Below are 20,203 nucleotides of genomic sequence, written 5' to 3' on the forward strand. Positions count from 1 at the left end.
TGTAAGATTAACTTCTAAATATGAGGGAGATCAAGATGATGGAGTATGAGGATATGAAATTCACCTCCCAATATGAACACATCTAAAATACATCTATATGTGGAAAAATTCTCATGGAAAACTAACTGGAAATTGGTGTAAGGGCTCCTATGCAACCAAGGCTGTAGGAAAGATAAAGATATAATTGGGTAGGATGGGAAGAAAATCATCATGTGGGGACTTGTGTCTCACTGGGAAGGGAATAAAAGAAAAGGGAATACTACATTGACAGACCCTCACCCTAGGAAGTAAGCAGGTCAAGCCAGTCCTGGGGTCCTACGCATAGGAGACAAGCTCCCTTGAATGTTCAGAGAACCACTAGGACAGATAGAAAGGCTGGAGAAACCTAGACTCCAATTATGACGTGTGTACAAGTACTGTCTTGCCCCCAGGCAGGGTGGAGAGAGTTCTGCCCTAGCAGCTGCCTCCTTGCTCTGTTTTCCAGAGCAAACCAAGCTAACCTGAACCTAGCCCACTCCTTACCATAGCTTGGCCCTGGATCTAGGGCATCCAGGACCTGGGAAAAGACTTAATCTAGGAATACAGAGGTGAGCCAGGGACCTAGGGCTAGCCCAAGTGGGGTAGTGGCAGCCATAGTTGGTGCTTACTCAAGGAGCACCCTAGAAACAGCTCAGACTTCTGACAACTGTGTTGGCTCAGAATTCCCAAAACCACTTTGAAGTGCATCCCAGCACAAGCCAGGCAAATGCTCTGGCCCTGCCCACTTCACATGACAGCATAGCCCTAGATCTGGGGAGACCACAACAGGGGAAATAATGTGACCATGGGCTGCATCTGAGTGGAGATGACTACACAGGCAGAACATTTGACCTCTGTAAGCACATAAACCCAACTTACTTCATCACTCCCTTCCTTTGGGGTAAATGTTCCAGTGCAGCGAGAAGAAAAATCACACACCTAAAGGGAACATAGCCAGCTTGAGTCCAAGCTTCAGATCTTCCTCTCCAGCAACTTGGGAATAGACCCTACCCTTGACAGGGTGGTGATGGCCACTGAGCAGAGAGGAAGTCCTATTTCACTCTGTTCAGGTTCTAGCTCCTCCATCACTAGGCACAGCCCCTACCAAGCTGAGAGCAACCAGCACATCCTGAGGAAAGACGTAACTGGCATCCGTACCAAACAAGCCCTCCCATCAAAAACATTGGGCACACAGAGTCAGCATAGGGATGTTCCCACATAAGGACACCATTTCAAGACCACAATAGGTAACTGTGTCACCTAAATTCATAGAGACAGAGAAACTTAAGTAAAATGAAAAGACAGAAGAACTACTCTCAATTGAAAGAGCAAGAGGAAACCCCTGAAAAAATAATAAAACAGAAATAAACAATCTACAAGAAAAAGAATCCAAAACATTGGTAATAAAAATGCTAAATGAATTAGGGAAGATAATTCATCTAAACACAGATCATTTTAAAAAGGAACTAGAAACTATAAAGAAGACCTAATCAAAAATATATAATTCAATATCTGAGATTAGAAGCACTCCAGAAGCAATGAACAGCAGACTAAATGATACAGAAGAACACATAAGTGATCTGGAAGAGAGAATAATGGAACTCACCCAATCAGAATAGCAGACAGAAAGACAAATAGCTAAAAAAAAAAAAAAAAAAAAAAAGGGGCAACAAAAAAATTTCTTGGGATAATATCAAGCATACGAATATTCACACTATACGAGTTCCAGAAGAAGAAGAGAGAAAGAAAGATGAAGTTATGGCTGAAAACTTCTAAAAAAAAAAAAAAAAAAAAAAAGGTGCTACATACAAGATCTCTGGGATAATATCAAGCATACGAATATTCACACTATACGAGTTCCAGAAGAAGAAGAGAGAAAGAAAGATGAAGTTATGGCTGAAAACTTCTCAAACTTAAAGAAGAAAACAGATATCCAGGTACAGGAAACAAAGAGGGTCACAAACAAGATAAATCCAAGACACCCACATGAAAACATATCACAATTAAAATGACAAAAGTTAAAAATAAAGGGAGAATTCTAAAGGCAAAAAGAGAAACATATAGAGTCATATACAAGAGAATCCCCATAAGGCTATCAGTCAATTTCTCTGCAGAAATTTTGCAGGCCACAAGGGAATGACTTGATATATTCAAAGTGCTGAAAGGGAAAACCCTGCAACCTAGGATAGTCTACCTAGAAAGATTATCACTCAGAATAGGAGAGAGAAAGAATTTCTCACAAAAGCAAAAACTAAAAGAACTCAACAATACTAATCCTATGCTTAAAAGAAATGTTGAAGGGTCACCTTTAAATGGGAAAGATGTAAGAGTATATGGGAAAGGAAAAATCCTGATAGGAAAAGGAAATATATAGTAAGGATTGAAGATCACATAAATAAGTCAGTATGTAGATTTTTTAAAAAATTGTAAAAGCAACTATAACTATAATCAACAGAAAATGGATAAGCAAGTTGTAAAATATGACATCCAAAACACAAAATGTGGGGAAAAATAGTAAAAAATGTAGATCTTTTAGAATGTATTTGAACTTAAATGACTACCAGTTTAAATAAAATAGATATAATTATGGATCAGTGTTTACAAATTTCATGGTAACCACAAATCAGAAACCTACAATAGATACACAAAAATCAAAAAGAAAGGAAATCAGCATACAATAAAAGAAAATCACAACAGGAGAAACAGAAAGAAAAAGAAGTGAACATAGAAGAACTACAAAAACAACTGGAAAACAGGAATAAAATGGCAGTAAGTACATATCTATCAATAATTACTTTAAATGTCAATAAACTAAATTTTATGATTAAAAGACATAAGATGGCTGATTGGATAGAAAAAGAGAAAAAATAAAAGACCATTCAATATACTGCCTACAAGACATTTGCTTCAGAGCTAAAGATACACACAGAATGAATGTTATGAAATGGAGAAACATATTTCATGTGAACAGAACATCTGCAAGAAAGAGGAGGTAGCAATACTCATATCAGACAAAATAAACTTTAAAACAAAGGCTATAACAAAAACAAAGAAAGGGATTTTATAATGATAAAGGGATAAATACAAGAAGAGGATATTATACTCGTTAGCATATATACACCCAATATAGGAGAACCTAAATACATAAAACAAATACTAACAGATATGAAGGGAGAAATTGACAATAATACAATAATTGTAGGGAACCTTAACACACCACTGACATCAATGGACAGATCATCCAGACAGAAAAATCAATAAGGCAACAGTGGTTATAAAGACACAACTGATCAGTTGGTCTATATATGAGATATTCCAACAAAAAAAACAGCAGAATACATATTTTTTCAACTGCACCTGGAACATTCTACAGGATAGATTACATACTAGGTCACAAAATAAGCTACAACAAACTTATGGGGTTAGAAATTATACCAAGCATTTTTTCCAAACACAATGGTATGAAACCAGAAATCAACTACAGAAAAATAATGACAACTATGTATAAAATAGATAATGAATGAGAACCTACTGTATAGCACAAGGAACTCTACTCAGTGCTCTGTGGTGATATAAATGGGAAGGAAATCCAAAAAAGAGGGGATATATGTGTACATATGGCTGATTCACTTTGCTGTACAGCAGAAACTTACACAGCAGTGTAAAGAAAATTTACTGCAATAAAAAAAAAAGAAGAATCACCAGGAAACTGAACAATATTCTACTAAAAACTGAATGGGTCAATGATGAAATTAAAGAGAAAATCAGAAAATACCTCAAGACAAACAAAAATGAAAACCCAAATTTTCAAAATCTATGGGATTCAGCAAAAGCAGTTTGAAGAGGGAAGTTCATAATGATACAGGACTTCCTCAAGAAATGAGGAAAATCTCAAATAAACAACCTATACTACAACCAGAAAGAATTAGAAAGAGAAGAACAAAAAAGCCCAGTCACCAGAAGGAAGGAAATAATAAAGTTCAGATAGGAAACAAATAAAAAGGAGATTTAAAAAATGAAAAAATATCAGTGGCACAAAAAGCTAACTTTGTGAAAAAATACACAAAATTGATGAAACATTAACCAGGTTCACCAAGAAGAAAAGAGGACACAAATAAACAAAATAAAAAATGAAAGAGGAGAAATAACAGCTAGTACCCCAGAGAAACAAAAAGTCATAATACTATGAAGAGTTATATACCAACAAATTGAACAACCTAGAAAAAATGGACACATTTCTAGAAACATACAGCCTGCTAAGACTAAGTCAAGAAGAAACAAACAATTTGAATAGACCAGTCACTAAGAGTGAAATTGAATTTGTAATTTTAAAAAATTCCCAGCAAACAAAAGTCCATGACCAGACAGCTTCACAGGGAAATTCTACTAAACATATAAAGAATTAAAATCTATCCTTCTCAAACTATTCCAAAAGATTGAAAAAGAGAATACTCCAAAATTTATTCTATGAGACTGCCATTACCCTGTTACCAAAGGCAAACAAAGATACTATAAGAAAAATAAAGTTATCAATATAGAGAGATATAGATGCAAAGTCCTCAACAGATTTTAGCAAACTGAATCCAACAATACATAAAAAGGATCATACAGCATGATCAAGTTGGATGTTTTCCAAGGTCACAGGGATGATTCAACATTTGCAAATCATTCAATATGATACACAACATTAACAAAAGAGAAAGATAAAAATCACATAATCATCTCAACAGACACTGAAAAAGCATTTCACAACATTCAACAGTCATTTATGATAAAAGTCTCATCAAAGAAGTTAAAGAGGAAACATATCACAACATAATGAAGGCCATTTATAACAAACCCACAGCCAACATAATACTCAACAATGAAGAGCTGAAAGCCTTCCTGTTAAATTCAGAAACAATACAAGGAAACCTACCTTCATGCTTCTACTTAACACAGTATTGGAAATCCTAGCCACAGCAATCAAACAAGAAAAATATAAAATAAATGGTATCTGAATTGGAAGGGAAGATATAAAACTGTCATTATTAGTAAATGACATGATACTCTATATAGAGTACCCTTAATCTCCACTACAAAACTATTAAAACTAATAAATGAATTCAGTAAGCCTGCAGGGTAAAAGATTAATATACAGAAATCACCTGTGTTTCTATATACTAACAATGAACTATCAGAAAGTGAAAGTAAAAAACAATCCCATTTAAAATTGCCTCAAAAAGAAAAAAATCTTTAGAAATAAACTTAACCAAGGAGGTAACTGTTCTATACTCTGAAAACTATAAAACACTGATGAATAAAAATGAAGATATTACAAAGAAATGAAAAAATATCTTATGCTCTTAGATTGGAAGAATTAATATTGTTAATATAAACTACTACCCAAAGCAATCTACAGATTATATTCAATCCCTATCAAAATACCCGTGACATTTTTCACAGAGCTAGAACAAATAACCTGAAAATTTACATGGAACCACAAAAAAACACTGAATTGCCAAAATAAGCTTGACAAAAATGAAAAAAGCTGGTGGTATAACCCTCCCAAACTTCAGACTATACTACAGATCTACAGTGATCAAAAGAGCATAGTACTGGTCTTCCCTGGTGGCACAGTGGTTGAGAGTCTGCCTGCCGATGCAGGGGGACACGGGTTTGTGCCCTGGTCCAGGAAGATCCCACATGCTATGGAGCAGCTGGGCCTGTGAGCCATGGCCACTGAGCCTGTGCATCCAGAGCCTGTGCTCCACAACGGAAGAGGCCACAACAGTGAGGGGCCTGTTTACCACACACACAAAAAAAACATAGTACTGGCACAAAAATAGACACAGAGAAAAATGGAACAGAATAGAGATCCCAGAAATACACACAGGTACCTATGGTCAATTAATCTATGACAAAGAAGCAAGAATATACAGTGGAGAAAAGTGAGTCTCTTCAACAAGGGGTTCTGGAAAAACTGGACAGCCATATGTAAAACAATGAGATTAGAATGTTCCCTCATACCGTATACAAACATAAACTCGAAATGATTTAAAGACCTACATGTAAGACCAGAAACCATAAAATCATAGAAAAGAACATAGGCTGAACATTCTTTGACATAAATTATAGTGATATTTTATTGGATAAGTCTCCTGAAGCAAAAGAAATAAAAGAAAAAATAAACAAATAGGACATAAAAACTACTGCACAACAAAGGAACCATCAACAAAACAAAAAGCTTTTGCTTTATCCAGGTTTATGGAATGGGAGAAAATATTTGCAAATGATACTACTGCCAAGGGGTTAATTATCCAAAATATATAAACAGTTGATAAAACTCAATATAAATAAACAAATAATCCACTCTAAAATGGGTAGAAGACCTGATAGACATTTTTCAAAATAAGATATACAGATGACTAAGAGGCACATGAAAAGATGCTCAACATGGCTAATCATTAGAGAAATGCAAATCAAAACAATGAGTACCTATGGAGGTTTCTTAAAAATCTACAAATAGAACTACCATACAACCCAGCAATCCCACTACTGGGTATATACCCTGAGAAAACCATAATTCAAAAAGAGTCATGTACCAAAATGTTCATTGCAGCTCTATTTACAATAGCCAGGACATGGAGGCAACTTAAGTGCCCATCATCGGATGACTGGATAAAAAAGATGTGGCACATATATACAGTGGAATATTACTCAGCCATAAAAAGAAACGAAATTGAGCTATTTGTAATGAGGTGGATGGACCTAGAGTCTGTCATACAGAGTGAAGTAAGTCAGAAAGAGAAAAACAAATACCGTACGCTAACACATATATATGGAATCTAAGAAAAAAAAGGTCATGAAGATCCTAGGGGTAAGACAGGAATAAAGACACAGACCTACTAGAGAATGGACTTGAGGATATGAGGAGGGAGACGGTTAATCTGTGACAAAGTGAGAGAGTGGCACAGACATACATACACTACCAAACGTAAAATAGATAGCTAGTGGGAAGCAGCCACATAGGACAGGGAGATCAGCTCAGTGTTTTGTGACCACCTAGAGGGGTGGGATAGGGCGGGTGGGAGGGAGGGAGACGCAAGAGGGAAGAAATATGGGAACATATGTATATGTATAACTGATTCACTTTGTTATAAAGCAGAAACTAACACACCATTGTAAAGCAATTATACTCTAATATAGATGCTAAAATAAATAAAAACAAACAAACAACAACAAAAAAAAAAAACCAATGAGTATAACCTCACACCTGTAAGAATGGCTATCATCAAAAAATGTACAAATAACAAATGTTGTCAAGGATGTGGAAAAAAATAAACCCTTGTACACTGTTGGTGGGAATTTAAGTTGGTGAAGCCACTATAGAAAACAGTGTGGAGTTTCCCCAAGAAACTAAAAATGGAACTACCATACGATCCAGCAATTCTACTACTGGGAATATATCTAGAAAAATGGAAATCACTAACTGGAAAAGATACATGAACCACAGTCGTCATAGCAGCTCTGTTTACAATAGCCTAGATATGGAAGCAACCCAAGTGCCCATCAACGGATGACTGGATTAAGAAGATGATATACGTGTGTGTGTATGTATACATACATATATATATGTATATATATACATATATATACACACACACATACACATATATATATATATAATTACTCAGCCTTCAAAAGGAATGAAATACTGCCATTTGTAGCCACGTGGTTGGACCTAAGGAATATTATGCTTAGTAAAATAAGCCAGACAGAGAAAGATATATACAGTATTTGTCTGTATAAAATACTGTATATTATCATTTATATATACAATCTAAAAAGTAATATGCAAAACAGAAACAGACTCACAAATATAAAACAAACAAACAATCAAACAAAAAACTTGTTGTTACCAAAGTGGAGAGGGAAACAGAGAGGGACAAATTAGGAGTGTGGGATTAACAAATGATGTATGAAATAGATAAGCAACAAGGATATACTGTATAGCACAGGGAATTATAGTCACTATCTTCTAATAACCTATAATGGAGTATAATCTGCAAAAGTACTGAATCACTATGCTGTACACATGAAACTAACATAATACTGTAAATCAACTACACTTCAATTTTTAAAAAATATGCAGATCATCACATGCTGAAATGGCAAGCCACAAGGCATCCACATGAGATTGACAAGTAACTCCCTCTGTATCTGTTCTCCTACTTTGGGGAAGTAAAAACCCCAAGGCTATTTTTCATCAAAGTGCAGTTTCAACACTCACACAATGGAAGTAGGTCACAAGTTTTGTTACTTAATGTAACAAATTACATTACATTAATGTAAAGGGAACACAGAGGGTTGTGGGAAGGTACTCCTCACTCCTGGGATACTAGCAAACAGGGGATAGAGAGCAGATAGCAAGCCATTGTTACTTATAAGATGATTGATATAGCAGACACTACTTTTTCAAGGGCTCAACTCAGGGAAGTCATTTTAAAAGATTCCCTGGGAAAAGAAAGGCAGGAACTTGTGGTGAAAATCTTAAACTCAGGTCCTTATATAAATGTCCAAAATCTGGGTGTGAGCAGCATTGTCACACTCTAAAATGCTTAGGCAGCAACCGAAAAGGTCCAGTTTACTCATCACGTGCAGTCTAAAACCAGATATATAGACCAGTTGAAAAGAATTGAGAGCCCGTAACTAAACCCACATACTTACCATCAACTAAACTTTCACAAGGGTGCCAAGAATATACAATGGGGAAAGGATAGTTTCTTCAATAAATGGTGTTGAGAAACTGTATATCTATATGCAAAAGAATGAAATTGAACTTTTATCTTACACCATCCACAAAAAGTAACTCAAAATAAAGACTGAAAAAAAAAAGCTGAAACTGTAAAACTCCCAGATGAAAACATAGGACAAAGCTGCTTGACATTGGTCTTGACAAGTGTTTTGTTTATTTTGTTTTTCTTGTAACACCAAAAGTTTCTTGGCACTGGTGTTGACGATATATTTTGAATATGACACAAAAAAGACTGGCAAAAAAAGAAAAAATAAACAAATGGTACCTCATCAAACTAAAGAGTTTATGCACAGTAAGGAAAATATTAACAAAATGTAAAGGCAACTTGTGGAATAAAAGAAAAATTGCAACCCATATATCAGATAAGGGGATATTTGTGATTAATATTCAAAATATATAAAGATCTTAAACAACTAATAGCAAAACAAGCTATTTTAGAAAAGGACAAAAGGCCTGAATACACATTTTTTTTTTCAAGAAAGACATACAAATGGCCAACAGGTACATGCAAAGTTTTCAACATCATTAATCATCAGGAAAATGCAAATCAAAACCACATTGAGATGTATTACAATTTTCAGAATGATTGTAATTGACAAGGCAAAAGATACTGTGTTGCAATGATATGTAAAAAGGGGAGACCTAGTTACTGTTGGTGGGAATGTAAATTGGTATCATCATTATGAAAAACAGTATGGAGGTTCTCCCCAAAATTAAAATATATGTTTACCATATGCCTCATCATAGTATTTCTGGGTGTATATCCAAAGGAAATAAAATCCATGTTGAAGAGATATCTGCCTTCCCATGTTCATTGCAGCATTATTCATAGTAGCCAAGATATGGGAAAAACTGACTTATCCAACAGATGAATGAATAAAGAAAATATTTATCTATGTATCATCTATCTATAATGGAACATTATTCAGCTATTAAAAATAAGGAAATCCTGCCATTTTGACAACATGGATAAACCTGGAGGACATCATGCTTAGTGAAATACACCAGATATAGAAAAATATTGTATGATCTTACTTATAGGTGGAATCTTAAAAATTAGAACTCAGAAAAGCTGAAAGGAGATGGAGGTTGCCAGGAAATGGATGTCATATGAAATAGGGAGAAGCTGATCTTTGGGTACAAACTATTCATATGTAGATGAATAAGTTGTGGGGAATCTCATGTGAAGCATGGTGCCTGTAGTTAATCATACTGCATTGTGTACTTTAAATTTGGTAAGATTTTAAACTTTAAGTGTTCTCACAAAATGATAATTATGTGAGTTAATGACTGTTTATTAACTTGATTGTGATAGGACTTTCAGAATATATATGCATGTCAAACTACCTTATTGTACACCTTGAAGACATACAATTTTTGTCAATTATACCTAAATAAATCTGAATAAAATTTGAAAGTAAAACAGAAAAACAAAATAATATATAGATATGCTGTTTGTTATACAACATTCTTTTCCTCCCAGCCTCCCACTCATTTAGAAACCATCTTCCAGATTGGTGGTGTGTGAATGAGATGGCACTTGACCAAGGAAGCCAAAAATACGTAGGATAAGAAAGAGAAAAGCAGATTCTCATCAGTGAAATGTTGAGTAAACTGATAGAGGTTTGGTTGGGGAGAACATTCATGGTTGTATGAAGTCAACAATAGAAAAAATGAATCAAGGAGAAAGTCTTGTTAGGGGAACACTATACTTCTGTTTGCTAACTAAAGCTAAACTGAAGCTTGATTCAAGACTTATAATGATTGGGCACTCTTCTAGTTTTCCTTCCCATTTTAGGTTCTTGTGAATTCTCTACTCATGTAATTAAGCTTACTGATAATTATATAATCAATATCTCAATAAAGCTAGTAGGATGCTGACTTTAAATATGACTTAGTCTCTCTCCTTTTCTTTTTTTAATATTCTGGTATAAAATTTTTTTAAATGCTAAATTAAACAGATTTCCTGTCTAGAAAATGTATACAATGAAATTTACTTAAGAGAATGAAGCAACTAATATACAGTTCTGGCCAATTTTTAAATACTTTAAAACATTAACTATTTTTCATGTTTTTTGCCTTGCTATATGGAGCTTTGCTTTAAAAACTGTTACTTCTGAACATCTTAATGATCAGGTGCAATATGAAAGGGACTAGTTTTTTTGTTTGTTTGTTTGTTTTAATAAAACCTAATTAGTAAAGCTACTAAATAAATACATCCAATTATATTGATTGGTCCTAGATTTTCACACAGTATAATTTGAGGACAAGTAAAGATATCCTCACAACATGACTCCTTAGAAGGCAAGTCAGCTGTGTCTATTTATAGCTTCCATAAATGATGCTAGCATGATAGACATTTTAAAATGTTCTTAAAAGTTTTTACAAAAAAAAAAAAACATAAAAATTTTATTGGATAAAGATTTTATCTCAAACTAGAAAAAAAAAAACTTTGTAGATGAAGTAGAGAATTCAAGTTTTTTTGTTTGCTTATTTATTAAATAGCTAATAAGTTTATTTTTTCAAACCCTCGAAAATATAAAAAGATTTCAACAACAGTGTTCACACCCATTCTTTTTTCCTATCCACCCACTTCATTCTCCAATCTATAAACCATTGCTAATAGTTTTTTTGTCTATGCACCCAGAGTTTTTATACATATAAAAGAATATGTGTATGTGTATGCTTTTTCTTCTTCTGTCTTATAAAAAACTGTAAAATATGATTCTGTGTCTTGCCTTTTTTATTTAACAATGCACCTTGGACAGCATTCCAGAGTAAAAAGTAAAGCAAATCCCCATTCCTTTATTTTAAGAAAAATATGCCTTAAGACATTGGAATGATTTTAACCCTTTATTTGTATAAACAAGAAATACCTGCTCTTTTGCACGTTTAGAAGTATGTAGGTGAAGCAACATTTTGAAGACGGAAAATAATCTGGCAGTGGATCCTGCTGGATTGTCTTCAATAGAGGTTGTAGTATTGATAATGTGACTAGCAAAGTAGAAGAGCAGAACACTGAAATTTAAGTCAGATTTCTAAATTCTAGTTAAATTTCTGTGTTCTTATATTAGAAAAATTACAGAAATCACTTTAGTAGTAAATTTTTACTAACTATGATGGTCTATACATTATGTTATCACCATCATATTTATCAGACATTATAGGAAAAGAGTCTCCTCAAAAATTAAATGTTCAAAAATGGAAGCCTATATCTTTACATATCAATGTACCAAAAATAAAATAAAATAATGGTTAATCAGATTAGGAACAAACTATATCCTACCTTTCACTGCTTCTGAAACAGAGCAGAGTAGAAAAACACAAATTTTATGCCCTCAGTCTGTCACAAATAAATATCATTACCTGCACCTCCCAACATACATACACAAACTCACTCACATACTTACATCTACCTGCTGACTCTCTCTTTTTTTTTTAACATCTTTATTGGAGTATAATTGCTTTACAATGGGGTGTTAATTTCTGCTCTATAACAAAGTGAATCAACTACAAGTATACATATATCCCCATATCTCCTCCCTCTTGCGTTTCCCTCCCATCATCCCTATCCCACCCCTCTAGGTGGTCACAAAGCACGGAGCTGATCTCCCCCTGCTATGCAGCTGCTTCCCACTAGCTATCTATTTTACATTTGGTAGTGTATATATGTCCTTACCACTCTCTCACTTTGTCTCAGCTTACCCTTCCCCCTCCCCGTGTCCTCAAGTCCATTCTCTACGTCTGCATCTTTATTCCTGTCCTGCCCCTAGGTTCTTCATAATCACTTTTTTTCTTTTTTCAGATTCCATATATATGTGTTAGCACACAGTATTTTTTTTCTCTTTCTGACTTACTTCACTCTGTATGACAGACTGTAGGTCCAACCATTTCACTACAGGTAACTCAATTTCATTTCTTTTTATGGCTGAGTAATATTGCATTGTGTGTATGTGCCATATCTTCTTTATCCATTCATCTGTTGATGGACACTTAGGTTGCTTCCATGTCCTGGCAATTGTAAATAGAGCTGCAATGAACATTGTGGTACATGACTCTTTTTGAATTATGGTTTTCTCAGGGTATATGCCCAGTAGTGGGATTGCTGGGTCATGTGGTAGTGCTATTTTTAGTTTTATAAGGAACTTCCATACTGTTATACATACTGGCTGTATCAATTTACATTCCCACCAACAGTGCAAGAGGGTTCCCTTGTCTCCACATCCTCTCCAGCATTTATTGTTTGTAGATTTTTTGATAATGGCCATTCTGACTGGTATGAGGTGATACCTCATTGTAGTTTTGACTTGCATTTCTCTAATGATTAGTGATGTTGAGAATCCTTTCATGTGTTTGTTGGCAATCATTATATCTTCTTTGGAGAAATAATATAGATTAATGGAACAGGATAGAAAGCCCAGAGATAAACCTATGCACATATGGTCACCTTATTTATTTATATATTTTTAAATTTTATTTCTATTTATTTTTGTGGTACACAGGCCTCTCACTGTTGTGGCCTCTCCCCTTGTGGAGCACAGGCTCTGGATGTGCAGGTTCAGTGGCCAGGGCTCACGGGCCCTGCTGCTCCATGGCATGTGGGATCTTCCCGGACTGGGGCACAAACCCATGTCCCCTGCATCAGCAGGTGGACTCTCAACAACTGCACCACCAGGGAAGCCCTGATCATCTTATTTTCGATAAAGGAGGCCAGATTATACAATGGAGAAAAGATAGCCTCTTCAATAAGTGGTGTTGGGAAAACTGAACAGCTACATATGAAAGAATGAAATTAGAACACTCCCTAACACCATACACAATAATAAACTCATAATGGATTATAGACCTAAATGTAAGGCCAGACACTATAAAACTCTTAGAGAAAAACATAGGCAGAACACTCTATGACATAAATCACAGCAAGATCCTTTTTGACACACCTCCTAGAGAAATGGAATAAAAACAAATGAGACCTAATGAAATTTTAAAGCTTTTGCACAGCAAATGAAACCATAAATAAGATGAAAAGACAACCCTCAGAATGGGAGAAAATATTTGCAAATGAAGCAACTGACAAAGGATTAATTTCCAAAATTTACAAGCAACTCATGCAGCTCAATATCAAAAAAAACAAACAACCCAATCTAAAAATGGGCAGAAGATCTAAATAGACTCTCATTTTTGTTTGTGAATTAAGAATACCTGAGAGTACACTTGAAAGAACGTGTGTCAGCTTGGGGTTCTCACTCTAGTATCCTGATTCTTTTACTTTAGACAAATTGGAGACCTTAGACCAGTCATTTAACTGAAAAATATCTCTGTCTGAATCTCAGAACTATATAAACTCTAATGTCCTTCCTATTTCTGTGCTGCAATGATTCCATAGTGCCCCAAGTTAGATCAAAATTCAAAAATCATCTTAGTCTCCTTCTGTGAACAGATATCCAACCATTTTTTTTAATTTGATAAATTCCAAAGTGATAATATTGCTCAACTGTGCTTTCTTTCAATCCCACTGCCAGGGTGTTAATGCATGTCTACTTTATTTCTGGTTTTTTTTTATTATTATTTTCATATAGCTGATGTACAATATTATATAACTCACAGGTGTACAGTATAGTGATTCAAATTTTTTAAGGTTATACTCCATTTATAGTTATTGCAAAATATTGGCTATATTCCCTACCTTGTACAATATATCCTTGTAGTTTATTTTATACCTCTTAATCCCCTAGCCCTATATTGCCCATCTCTCAATCCCTCTCCCCATTAGGAGCCAGTAGTCTGTTCTCTATATCTATGAGTCTGTTTCTTTTTTGTATATTCACTAGTGTGTTGTATTTTTTTAATTCGACATATAAGTGATATCATACAGTATTTTTTATCCTCTGTCTAACTTATTTCACTTAACATAATACCTGCCAAACTATCCATGTTATTGCAAATAACAAAATTACCTTTTTTAAGGCTGTGTAGTATTATATACTGTGTGTGTATATATATCGTGTGTGTATATATATTGTGTATATATATATATATATATATATATATATATATATATATACCAAACCTTCTTTATCCATTCATCTGTTGATGGATACTTAGGTTGCTTCCTACTTTGTTTCTTGGCAATTGTAAATAATGCTGCTATGAACAATAGGGTAAATGTATCTTTTCAAATTAGTATTTTTATTTTTTTGGATATATTCCCAGGAGTGGAATTGCTGGGTCATAGGGTAGTTCAATTTTTAGTTTTTTGAGAAACCTCCATAATGTTTTCCACAGTGGGTGCACCAATTTACATTCCCAGCAACAATGTTCAAGGATTCCCCTTTCTACACATTCTTACCAATATTTGCTGTTTGTAAATTTCTTGATGACAGCCTTTCTGACAGGTGTGAAGTGATACCTCATTGTGGTTTTGATTTGCATTTCCCTGAGGATTAGGGATGATGTGCATATTTCCATGTGCTTGTTGACTGTCTGTGTGTCTTCTTTGGAAAAGATATGTATTCAGGTCTTCTGCCCATTTTTTAATTGGGTTATTTGGTCTTTTTGATGTTGCATTTTATGAACTGTTAATATATTTTGGTATTAACCCATTATTGGTCATATCATTAGCAAATATTTTCTCCTACCCAGTAGGCTTTCTATTCATTTTATCAGTGGTTTCCTTTGCTGTGCAAAAATCTTTTAAGCTTAACTTTGTTTTTTGGGGGGTTGTTTTTGTTTTTTGGGGGTTTTTTGTTTTGTTTTGTTTTTTGCTTTAAATTTCTTTGTTTTAGGAGACAGATCCAAAAAAATATTGCTACAATTTATGTTGAAGAGTGTTCTGAATATGTTTTGCTCCTGGATTTTTATGGTTTCTGGGCTTACATTTAGACATTTAATCCATTATTAGTTTATTTCTGTATATGGTGTTAAAGAATGTTCTAATTTCATCCTTTATATGTAGATTTCCATATTTCCCAGCACCACTTACTGAAGAGACTGTCTTTTCACCATTGTATATTCTTGCCTCCTTTGTCATATATTAATTGACCATAGTACATGAGTTTATTCTGGTCTCTATTCTGTTCCATTGATCTCTACATCTGTTTTTGTGCCAGTACCATACTGTTTTCATTACTGTAGCTTTGTAGTATAGTCTGAAGTCCCAGAATGTAATTCTTCCAGCTCTGTTCTATTTTCTCAAGATTATTTATTGGCTATTTGGGGTCTTTTTGTTTTCCATACAAATTTTAAAATTATATCTACTTCTGTGAAAAATTCCCTTGGCATTTTAAAGGGATTGCATTTAATCTGTAGATTGCCTTTGGCAGTAAGTTCATTTTAAATATATTAATTCTTCCAACCCAAGAACATGGTATATCTTTCATTATATTCTGTCTTATCCAATTTTTTTTGTCAGTGTCTTACAGCTTTCTGAGCACAGGTGTTTTAGATCCTTAGATAGTATTATTCTTATCTATTTTACTGTTTCTGATGTGATGGTAAATGGGATTGTTTCCTTAATTTCTCTTTCTGATAGTTTATTCTTAGGGTATGGAAATGCAACAGATATACTCTATGCTAATTTTGTATTCTGCAATTTTACTAAATTCATTGATAAACAAGCTCTAGTAATTTTCTTCTGGTGTCTTTAGGATTTTCTATGTATAGTATGTCATCCATAAACAGTGACAGTTTTACTTGTTTCTTTGAAATTTGGGTTAATTTTATTTCTATTTCTTGGCTGATTGTTGTGGTTAGGACTTCCAATACTATGTTTAGTACAAGTGGTGAGAGTGGGCATCCTCGTCATGTGCCAGACCTTAGAGGAAATGCTTTCAGCTTTTCACTATTGGTTATGATGATAACTGTGGCCTTGTCATATATGGCTTTTATTATGTTGAGTTATGCTCCTTCTGTGCCCACTTTCTGAAGAGTTTTTTTATCATAGATTAATGTAGAAATTCATTAAAAGATTTTTCTCCGTCTATTGAAATGATCATATGTTTTTCATTCTTCAATTTGTAGTGTGGTGTTTCACATTGTATGATTTGCAGATATTGAAAACTTCTTGCATCCCTGGGATAAATCTCACTTGATCATAGTGTATGGTCCTTTTAATATATTGTTGGATTTGATTTGCTATTTATTTTTAAGATTTTTGTATATATGTTTATCAGTGATATTGGCCTGTAATTTTATTTTGTTGTGATATCTTTTTCTGGCTTTGGCATTAAGGTCTTACAGAATGAGTTCAAAAGCATTCTGTCCTCTGCAAATTTTTGGAATAGTTTGAGAAGGATAGGCATTAACTATTTAAATGTTTGGCTGAATCCACCTGTGAAACCATCTAGTCCTGGACTTTTGTTTGCTAAGATTTATTAATTATTGACTAAATTTTATACTGGTAATTTGTCTGTTCATATTTCCTATTCATTCCTCATTCAGTCTTGGGAACTGTACATTTATAAGCATCTGTCAATTTCTTCCAAGTTGTCCATTTTATTGGCATACAGTTGTTCTCAGTAGTCTATTATGATCTATCGTATTTCTGTGATGTTGCTTGTAACTTCTTTTTCACTTCTGATATTAGTGTTTTGGGCCCTCTCAAATTTTTTCTTGATGATTCTGGCTCAAGGTTTATCAATTTTGTTTATCTTTTCAAATGATTAGCTTTTAAATTTAATATTTTCTACTGCTTTTTAGTTTCTGTTTCTTCTCTGATCTTTATGATTTCTTTCTTCTACTAAATTTGTTTTTCTTTTTATTTATTTATTTTTTGTTCTTCTTTCTTTAGTTCCTTTAGTTAGAAGTTTAGGCTCTTTATTTGCGATTTTTTTGTTTCCTAGGATGAGCATGTATTGTTATAAACTTCCCTCTTAGAACTGCTTTTGCTGCCTCCCATAGGTTTTGGATCATTGTATTTTCATTTTCACTAGTTCCTAGATATTTTTGAAATTTCTTCTTTGATTTCCTCACTGATCCATTGGTTGTTTAGAACATACTTTTTAGCCTCCACATAGTTAATTTCTAGTCTCATAGCGTTGTGGTCAGAAAAGAGCTGCTTGATATGATTTCAATTTTCTTATATTTACCAAGGCTTGTTTTGTGGCCTAGCATGTGGGCTCTCCTGGAAAATATTTCACTTGCACTTGAAAATAATGTTTTCTGCTGCTTTTGGATAGAATGCTCCATATATATCTATTAAGCCTATCTGGCCTAATGTCTCATTTAAGACCAGTGATTCCTTAACGATTTTCTGTCTGGATGATATATCCATTGATGTAAGTTGGGTGTTAAATTCCTCTACTAGTATTATGCTAGTGTTCATTTTTCCTTTTATTTCCATTAATATCTGCTTTATGTATTTTATGTTGGGTGCATATATATTTGAAAGTCATATCTTCTTCATGGATTGATCGCTTGATCATTATGTAGTGTCCTGCTTTGTCTCTTGTAACAGTCTTTATTTTAAAGTCTATTTTGTCTGGTGTAAGTATTGCTACCCCAGCTTTCTTTTGATTTCCATTTGCATGGAATACTGTTTTCCATTCCCTCACTTTCAGGCTGTCTGTATTTAGTTCTAAAGTGAGTCTCTTGTAAGAAGCATATATATGGGTCCTATTTTAGTATCTATTCAGCCACACTATGTCTTCTGACTGGAGAATTTATTCCATTTATATTTACACTAATTTTGATATATACATTCTTATTGTGATTTTTTAAATTATTTTGGGCTTGTTTTCATAGTTATTTTTTGTTCCTTTCTTCTTCTTTTGCTCTCTTCTCTTGTAATTTGATGCCTGTCTTTAGTGTCAGGAATAGATTCTTCTTTTGCTTTTTGTCTGTATATCTATTATAGACTTTTGATTTGTGGTTACCATGAGGTTTTTATATAGCAATCTGTATATATTTACATGATTGTTTTAAGCTGCTAATCTCTTACTTTCAAATGCATTTAAACAACCCTGCATTTGTACTCTTCTCCCCTCACAATTACTGTTTTTGATATCATATTTTACATCTAATTGTTTTGTGTATTGTTTAACTATGTATTGTGGATTTAGATGATTTTACTACTTTTGTCTTTTAACCTTCCTCCTAGCTTCATTTGTGAATGATTTCCTACATTTACTGTATGTTTGCCTTTACTAATGAGCTTTTTTATTTTGTAATTTTCATGTTTCCTGTTCTGGGCTTTTCTTTTTTGCCTTAGAGAAATTCCTTTAACATTTCTTGTAAGGCTGATTTAGTGTTGCTGAACTCTTTTAGCTTCTGCTTGCGTGTAAAGATTTTTGTTTCCATAAAATCTGAATTAGACCCTTGCTGGGTAGAGTATTCTTGGGTATAGGTTTTTCCCTCTCATCACTTTAAATATATTGTTCCATTTCCTTGTGGCATGCAGAGTTTCTGTGGAAAAAATATTAGCTGATTGTCTTATGGGAGTTCCCTTCTATATTATTTGCTGCATTTCCCATGCTGTTTTTAATATTCTCTCTTTATCTTTAATTTTTTATCATTCTAATTACAATGTGTCTTGGTGTGTTCCTCTTTGGGTTAATCCTGTATTGGACTTTCAGTGCCTCCTAGACTTGAATTTCTGTTTCCTTTCCCAGGTTATGGAAGTTTTCATCTATTATGTCTTCACATATGTTTTCAGTCCCTTTCTCTCTTTCTTCTTTTACTTGGACACTTATAATGCAAATATTAGTGAGCCTGATATTATCCCAGAAGTCTCTTAAACTGCCCTCATTTCTTTTCATTCTTTTTTTCTGTTTGCCATTAATGATTTCCACTACTCTCTCTTCCAGCTCACTGGTCTGTTCCTCTGTATCATTTAGTGTACTGTTGATTCCTTGTAGTGTATTTTTCCTTCAATTATTGTATTCTTCATCTTTATTTGGTTGTTCTTTATATTTTATAATCCTTTGTTAAAATCTTCTAACTTCCCACTCAGTGTATCCATTCTTCTCCTGAGTTCATTGATTATCTTTACAATCACCACCCTGAACTCTTTCTTGGATAGATTACCTACCTCCACTTTACTTAGCTCTTCTGCTGGTGTTTTATCTTGTTCCTTTGTCTGGAACAAGTTTCTCTGTCACCTCATTTTGCCTTAGCTTCTGTTTATATTTTTAGGTATATGGTATATTATTTATGTTTTCTTATGCTGGAATAGCAGACTTCTTTAGGAGACAGCTTATGCATCACAGCAGCACACTCCTCCCTCATCACCCAAGGCACATGCACTAGGGGTTTACCCTATGAGAGCAGCATTGATCCTTCTATTGTTGAGGGCTGAAAATTTGGGTGCTCTATAAGCTTGGTTAGCCCCTAGTTCAGTTGGTTACCAGCCTCTACTTTGTGTGGAGGCCGTCAGCTGCTGGTTGGTGGGGC

Source organism: Lipotes vexillifer, unplaced genomic scaffold (genome assembly GCF_000442215.2).
Source record: "Lipotes vexillifer unplaced genomic scaffold, Lipotes_vexillifer_v1.1 scaffold734, whole genome shotgun sequence".
Classification (NCBI taxonomy): domain Eukaryota; kingdom Metazoa; phylum Chordata; class Mammalia; order Artiodactyla; family Lipotidae; genus Lipotes; species Lipotes vexillifer.